Source organism: Rhinopithecus bieti, unplaced genomic scaffold, assembly GCF_001698545.2.
Source record: "Rhinopithecus bieti isolate Rb0 unplaced genomic scaffold, ASM169854v2 scaffold_12086, whole genome shotgun sequence".
Lineage (NCBI taxonomy): Eukaryota > Metazoa > Chordata > Mammalia > Primates > Cercopithecidae > Rhinopithecus > Rhinopithecus bieti.
This window is the reverse complement of record NW_016807466.1, coordinates 1,328,181-1,336,923: the sequence shown is the minus strand read 5'-3', so window position 1 is coordinate 1,336,923 and position 8,743 is coordinate 1,328,181.

Genomic DNA, 8,743 nt, shown 5'->3' with positions numbered 1-8,743 from the left:
GAGGGAGACAGGGTTATTCTGTAGCCCAAGCTGGAGTGCAGTGACACAATCTTGGCTTCCAGCAACCTCTGCCTCCCAGGCTCAAGTAGTCCTCCCAACTCAGCCTCCCTAGTAGCTGGAACCACAGGCGTGTACCACCACGTCCAGCTAATTTTGTAGTTTTGTAGAGACGAGGTTTCACCATGTTACCCAGGCTGGTCTTGAACTCCAGGGCTCAGGCAATCCAACCCCCTCAACCTCCAAAAGTGCTGGGATTACAGACATGAGCCTCTGCACCCAGTCTAAATTCTCCCTTTTCTAAATGTAACAAAAATTGTGTGTTTCTGCGGAAGGGGTAGAAAACAGAATGGATTCAAAGATGGCTTCAGGCATTGAGTTTCAGTAATGAGTATCTGTTTGGTAATTTAAATGGACACTTTGAAATCTTTAGCCGCAAAGAGCTAATTTTCCCAAACTCTAGCCGTTCCACTGCCAAAGTCACTAGGTGGCCATCCTGTACCACAGTGATAAATTGTCAGCTGCTTAGTATCTTTCTACATTGATATGCTTTGTTTAAACTGAAATACATTATTGTTAAAAGGCAACTGGATATCAATAATGTAAATGATAAAATAACAGGATCACTTACTCTGAATAAAAGGTAGCCATAAAATAAATAAAGCGCAATCACAAGTTATTAAAATCTAACTACCATTACCTGTAGACACTGAGCCGGAGGCTTCCATTTTATTACTAAAAACGGAGATCACAAAGTATCAGATGTTTAAGACACTCTAGTACCAAATAAAGACTTTCTCATTGACATGAACAGGGTAATAGAAAGAGAAACGAAAAGAGAATAACTCCTTCTCCTAATAATTGATTTAATGTTATTTAATAGCCTCGCGTTTACCTGTCTAAATGCATAACGATATAATGGGGCTTATACTTGGGAAAGACTATTTTTAGCCAATCTTTAAAAAAAAAAGATAGATAGATAGATAGACAGATAGATAGATAGATAGACAGATAGATAGATAGATGCTACTGTATTTTCAACTGCTATTAGATATCTTATCTTTCCAGTCATCTCTCCAAGAAAATTTTAGTCTCTCATTCTTTCATCCTTATGACATTTCTTATCATTTTGAGTTGCCGAAACACATTACCATAACATCTTCTAGGGCTTGTGCTAGAGCATAGTACTAATATTTTGAGCTGCCTACCATGGTTGCTGGTTCAGAGCATGGGCTCTGTACTTCTGACTAAGCATCTGCTCTGTCACACACCAGCTCTGTGACAGTGAGCAAGTTAACATCACATTGTTGCAGTATCTCTAGCTATAAAGCAGAGTACCCAATGTAGTACCTGCCTCATGGGATCAAGGACAGTAATGTATGTAAAATGCTCATAAGAGCATCTGGCCCATGTAAGGACCATAAAAGCATATGCAGTTATATTGATTAGTTGCCTGTATTAGCTTTATACTGCCGCTGTGACAAATGGCCTCAAACATGATGGCTTTAAACAACACAAACAACCCATCTTCTAGTTCTGTAGTTCAGAAATCTGATGCAGGTCTCATCCAGCTACAATTAAGGAGTTTGCAGGGCATGTTCTTTTCTGGAGGTTCTAGGGAAGAATCCGAGTTCTTGCCTTTTCTAGAGTCTAGCGGCAGCCTGCTGTTTTTGGCTCATGGCTTCCTTCCATCTTACAGACAGCAATAATATGTTGAGTTCTTGTCAGGAAGAGCTGCTCTGATTCTCTCTTCTTCTGCCTTGCTCTTCACTTGTAACAAATCTATGTAATCCTATTGGATCCATCCAGATAATTCAGGATAATGTCCCTATCTCAAAGCCAACCGATTAGCCAGCCTAATTCTACATGTAATCTTAATTTTCCTTTGCAATATAACCCAACATGGTCACAGGTTCCAGAGAGTAAGACATGGCCATAGGTAAGGCAAGGGCATTATTTTGCCTACCACCTCATCTAACCCAAAGATGTCTGTTCACACAAAGAGGAGCAGAAGAGATCTTTCTCCCTGCTTTTTACATTGTTCTCAGAAGAGGGTGTGAGACTGGTGAAAAACGATGCTGCCAGCACGTGATCCTTGGACTTGATCTTCCCTATTAGTGTGTTTTGTATGTTCTGATTTTACTTTTTAAAAATCTTACCTTTATTTTGAAATGCTTTTAGACTTAGAGAAACATTGCAAAAATAATATAGAGTGCTCCTGGGTCTCTCATCCAGTCACTCCTAATGTTTAACACCATACTTAATCATAATACAATGATTGGTACCAGGAAGTTGATGTTGGAACAATACTATGATCGAAACTGTCAGTTGCATGGGGATTGCATTAGTTTTTCCATTTGGCCCCCTTTTGATGTGTCTGGATCCCATCTAAGGTTTCACCTAGAATTTTGTTATTATTTGTTATTATTTGTTATTATTTGTAACTCCTCACAGTTGATGCTTCAGCACCTCAATATTTATTTGAAGTGAAGAGTGCTTGCTGCTAAATACTTTACTACATTCGTGTATTATAATCTCCATTGAGGGGACCCTCCTGGCCTCTATAAGCATTTGAATCTGAAGCTCCTAAGGAAACACTACTAGGATTCAGAGAAGCACCCAGTTCAGCCAATTTCTCACCCCAACTCTTCTAGATTAAACCTCTCCACCGAATATGACATTTTCCCTAATGTCAGATTCACAAGGAAACTCTCTCTCCTTGCACAAAACATCAACGGGCTGCCACGAGACTAAAACAATAAAATGTCAGCAAAACACAGGAGATTCTGAGAGATTTAGCATCAGAACTAGAACTGCTGGTCAGCATTCCTTCTACTACCCTCCCCTCTTCCCCCACCAATTATTTTTTGTTTCTTTTTTTACCCCCCTTTCTCTGGTTTTTGAAAACAGCTCCTGGAATTGTATAGAAAGGGCATCAATAGATCAATAACTGTTTCCCTCTAATAAAATGTTAAACGATGTTGAAAATTAATCACCAGGGCCGTTTGTGCAGCCCTCATGAGAGGGAGATGGCTCGGGAAATTTAATAAATTATTATCACAATGATGTTCCTATTATAGAATTTGCATTTCATTCCCAAGGCTTGCATTCCACCTCAAAGTTGCCTGACGATGGTTAATAAAACCAAACGGACTCTTCCGCCTCAGTGGTTAGAAGGCTATGCTGAGAGTTGTCTGCCAAAGAGAATTCTTAGGGCTTCATACTCAATTATTTCAGCTTTCGCTCTAACCCCCTTCTTTAAAATTTTTGTTTCTTTAAAACAACTAAAGACAGTATTTAATAGTGAGCATGGCTTTCTGACGGAAACACGCACTGTAATGATATGCCTAGCTTAAAAGCAAATCTAATCTACTTGCTTATTAAATTTAAATGTGTTTAAGGCTGATACGGTTTGAAGATGATATGTAAAATAACAGCTTCCATGGTTATAAATGTCAACTCTAAAAATTATATGCAATATAACATACAAAATAAATGCTGCTTCATCTTTACATTCCACTGTGATCAATTCATTAAACGATGTGTTACAAGCCATGAGGACGACTGTACAACGTGAGGCGCCATTTGTCATAGTGTATTCTAAAGCACCCAGGAAATGCTGTAGAGATGTGCTGGGTTGTTTCCCTTCTTCTTTTTTTTTTTTTTTTTTTTTTTTTTTTTTGTCAGCAACGGATTATAGGTCTTATTAGAAAGAGGGAAAAAAGCAGATTTCTGAAGCACCATGACTGGAATTACTTCTCCCATCAAATATTAAAGACTGAGGAAATCCATTCTTAAGACAAAGTTCCATATTAAAAAATGAGAGGGGTTGAAAGGGGTTTCCTTTGGAAGAGAGCACTAACTACAAAGTATGATAGTGAGGAATTAAGATGGATTTTCCCCTGGGTTAGGAATCACAGTTTCATTATGTTCTAATCATATCACACTCATATCCCAGGGTTCCCCAAATTGGATTGATCATCTTGACACTATGTGGGAGTGGGAGACAGGCATACACTTTGCATTCCTGGGCCCCCTTTTCAAGGTTCTGATTGAGATGATTAGGGAGAAGTCCAGGAAAAAAAAAAAACAAGTCTTTATGAAATATGCTTCCTTCATGGTTCTCTGAACAGTTAACCTCCTCTGAAGAATAGTCAAGCCTTGCTCATCACGTGCATCTATGCAGACAAGCTGAATGTAACTGTTACCAAAAATGACTGAAACGACAAATATGAGCAATGCCATAAACCCCAGTGAAAAATGCGCTCTACAAAGCTAGAACCATGCGAGGCCAGGAGAATACAGTGGATCTGTTTGCTGACGGAATGGTACTGATTTCTGGGGAGCTGAATTTCTGATCTCATGTGGTACTGGTTTCTGAGTAGCAATACCACTCTACCAACCCTCTATACATCAGCGCTACACCCATCCTCTTAGCAACCTCCTCCACTTTCCCTTCTAACTTAGGTCACTCTCCAGCTCATCAGATGGAGATCAGAGTTTCACCCAGGGAAAAAAAAAAAAACAAAATGCCTGGATGATAAGTAAAAATACCTGCTGGGAATTTTCGGAATTTGTGGAAGAGTTGGAAGCATCAACGTTTGTAAAGGCTGAAAACAAGAACAATGAGGCAAGTTTTATTTTTTATATTATTTTTATTTTATTTGTGTTTGAGACAGAGCCTCTCTCTGTCACCCAGGCTGGAGTGCAGTGGCGCGACTGCAACCTCACCTCAGCTCACGGCAACCTCCTGGGTTCAAGTGATTCCCCTGCCTCAGCCTCCCGAGTAGCTGGGTTTACAGACACACCACCATGCCTCGTTGATTTCTGTATTTTTAGTAGAGATGGGGTTTCACCATGTTGGCCAGGCTGGTCTCGAACTCCTGACCTAGAGCAATCCACCTGCCTTGGCCTCCCAAAGTGCTGAGATTATAGGTGTGAGCCACTGTGTCAAGATTTTTATTTTAAATTTAACTGTGCTAGCCCTGCCAGTCAATCACAGTTTTCTGTTCCTTAGTGGTCTTCTAATAGGTCTTGCGATTTTGTCATTGCTCCATTGAGAACTCTACATTTGGGTCACTAATTGATGTCCTGCCCAACATCCTCCATTTCAATTAGGAGAATGATCTGGTTTTCTTACAGATGTGAGTAGGGCCTATTCCAGACATACAGGTGATCAAGATGTAGACCTACTGAACAGATTCTTCAAGAAAGCTGGAGGAAAGAAAGAAAATGTATTTACTGGATGCACTGGGAAAGTTATACAAGGGACTGCCTGCAGGTATCTGTGAGAACCATGGGAACTGCTGACCTAGACCCCGTCAGTAATTCATAACCTACGGCACCTTTTTCCCGGTGGTAGGCTAGTTTACAAATGAAGAGAAAATGAGATACAGGTAATTATGCTGCAGAGTGGCGTATGCGCTCTGTTTAGTGTGTGTGTGTGTTGAGGGACACAGTGTTTTGGAGTGGGGGCAATGTATTCCAAACAGGAGAGAATACCTTAATCAGTGTGGGTCTCCCTGTGAGGATTCCATCCATTGAGAATTCCTTTTCTAGAAATCACTCCGTATCACCTCCAAATGCCTTGAGGTCTTGACTTGCCTCTAGCCTGATGTTCTTGAACCAACTTTTCCTCGAGTGGTTTATCAAGCTACCCAGGCTGCAATTATAGTCTTCATGGTGTCAAAGAACTTTCCCCCATCTTTAGCTGTCTGTAGCCTCTGTTCCTTAAACCGTTTTCTTGAAATCCTTTCCAACTCCAGAACTTGCATTTTTAACAGTCAGCTCAATGTCATTCCTTGGTTCCTTTGTAGCATTCCCTATACTAGCTCTTGTGGTCTTCCTTTTGATAATCACGAGGCAAATCTGTATCTGAATCCCCAAATATATGGTAGAAATGAAGACTGCAGCAGAATAAATGAAACCTGCTGCAGGACATATTCAACTCAGGATAATGATACTGAATTGGTATAATGAGTCAATGCTCATTGGACAGATCTGCAGCATAATCCACTCCTATTTGCTTAGAGTATAAAATAGCATTTAGAGAACAGGGTGGGGGCGGGGAGAGAACACGTGCACCCACCCACACACACAGCAAAACATTTCCTTTCTGTATAACTTCAGTTAGGGTCCATATTAGACCTCTGTAACATGCAGCTAAAAGCTTCCTCCAAATGGCATTTTGAAACTAATTGCAATGCAAATTTTAACTCTAGGTTTTTAATAAAACCCCACTCAGAAAATATCAGAGCATTCTAATGCAGGACTTAGACAGCCAAAGGAAATATAGGAAGATGTACAACGGTTTCTTCATTTTAACTTAAAGCACTTAGGTTAACTTTTTCATCTCTGCAGCCATGGTCTATTTCAAGAAGCCTATGCAGAATGCACAGGCTTAGGGACGGTTTTGTTCCATCGTATTTGTACCTCTGGTTTTCTTTGCAGTTAGATAATACACCTCTTGCTGAGATGGCTGATTCTCCAAATTTCTTTAACACAATTATCAAATATTCCACATTGCATGCAAAAACTGTGAAAAAACAGACAAAAGTTAAAATGAAAGAAAAATGACCTATAATCTCACTATCTAGAGATAACCATGGCTAGCACACAGTGAGATATATCCTCAAGATTTGTTCTCTGTGTGAGTTAATTCTTAAAGTGCTGTGATTTGACCCACGCAGTCGTGGAAACCACTTTATTCACTTGACAATACATGATGAACCTTTTCCATTAGGACCACCATAAATTAGCCAATTTTCTACAGCAGAAATTTAGGTTGTTTCTAATTTCTCACCATTAAGAAAAATGCTGATGAATATTATTTTACAGAGAGCCATCTTTGTTTCTATGATTTTAAAGGGGCTTTCTTATAGTATTGTACTATGTGTATACTTCTTTGTAAGACTTCAAACANGAGGGACACAGTGTTTTGGAGTGGGGCAATGTATTCCAAACAGGAGAGAATACCTTAATCAGTGTGGGTCTCCCTGTGAGGATTCCATCCATTGAGAATTCCTTTTCTAGAAATCACTCCGTATCACCTCCAAATGCCTTGAGGTCTTGACTTGCCTCTAGCCTGATGTTCTTGAACCAACTTTTCCTCGAGTGGTTTATCAAGCTACCCAGGCTGCAATTATAGTCTTCATGGTGTCAAAGAACTTTCCCCATCTTTAGCTGTCTGTAGCCTCTGTTCCTTAAACCGTTTTCTTGAAATCCTTTCCAACTCCAGAACTTGCATTTTAACAGTCAGCTCAATGTCATTCCTTGGTTCCTTTGTAGCATTCCCTATACTAGCTCTTGTGGTCTTCCTTTTGATAATCACGAGGCAAATCTGTATCTGAATCCCCAAATATATGGTAGAAATGAAGACTGCAGCAGAATAAATGAAACCTGCTGCAGGACATATTCAACTCAGGATAATGATACTGAATTGGTATAATGAGTCAATGCTCATTGGACAGATCTGCAGCATAATCCACTCCTATTTGCTTAGAGTATAAAATAGCATTTAGAGAACAGGGTGGGGCGGGGAGAGAACACGTGCACCCACCCACACACACAGCAAAACATTTCCTTTCTGTATAACTTCAGTTAGGGTCCATATTAGACCTCTGTAACATGCAGCTAAAAGCTTCCTCCAAATGGCATTTTGAAACTAATTGCAATGCAAATTTTAACTCTAGGTTTTAATAAAACCCCACTCAGAAAATATCAGAGCATTCTAATGCAGGACTTAGACAGCCAAAGGAAATATAGGAAGATGTACAACGGTTTCTTCATTTTAACTTAAAGCACTTAGGTTAACTTTTCATCTCTGCAGCCATGGTCTATTTCAAGAAGCCTATGCAGAATGCACAGGCTTAGGGACGGTTTTGTTCCATCGTATTTGTACCTCTGGTTTTCTTTGCAGTTAGATAATACACCTCTTGCTGAGCTGGCTGATTCTCCAAATTTCTTTAACACAATTATCAAATATTCCACATTGCATGCAAAACTGTGAAAAAACAGACAAAAGTTAAAATGAAAGAAAATGACCTATAATCTCACTATCTAGAGATAACCATGGCTAGCACACAGTGAGATATATCCTCAAGATTTGTTCTCTGTGTGAGTTAATTCTTAAAGTGCTGTGATTTGACCCACGCAGTCGTGGAAACCACTTTATTCACTTGACAATACATGATGAACCTTTTCCATTAGGACCACCATAAATTAGCCAATTTTCTACAGCAGAAATTTAGGTTGTTTCTAATTTCTCACCATTAAGAAAATGCTGATGAATATTATTTTACAGAGAGCCATCTTTGTTTCTATGATTTTAAAGGGGCTTTCTTATAGTATCGTACTATGTGTATACTTCTTTGTAAGACTTCAAACAATTTTTTAAGTGATCGATAATCTCTCAGAAGGATTAAGGAAGGACACACGCACTTTAAGAAAAAAAAACTTTAATTATTTACATTCTATGTTATACCACCGGTTCCCACTCTTCTTACATACAATTTCAGTAGTTCAAACTTACCAGAAAGCTACATTTTATTTATTATTATTATTTTTTTGAGACAGAGTATCACTCCATCACCCAAGCTGGAGTGCAGTGGCATGATCATGGCTCACTGCAGCCCCGGCCACCCGAGGCCAACGTGGTCATCCCTCCTCTACCTCCCAAGTAGCTGGGACCACAGGCAACACCACCACGTCCTGCTAATTTCTGCTTTTTTTTTTTTTTTTTTTTTTT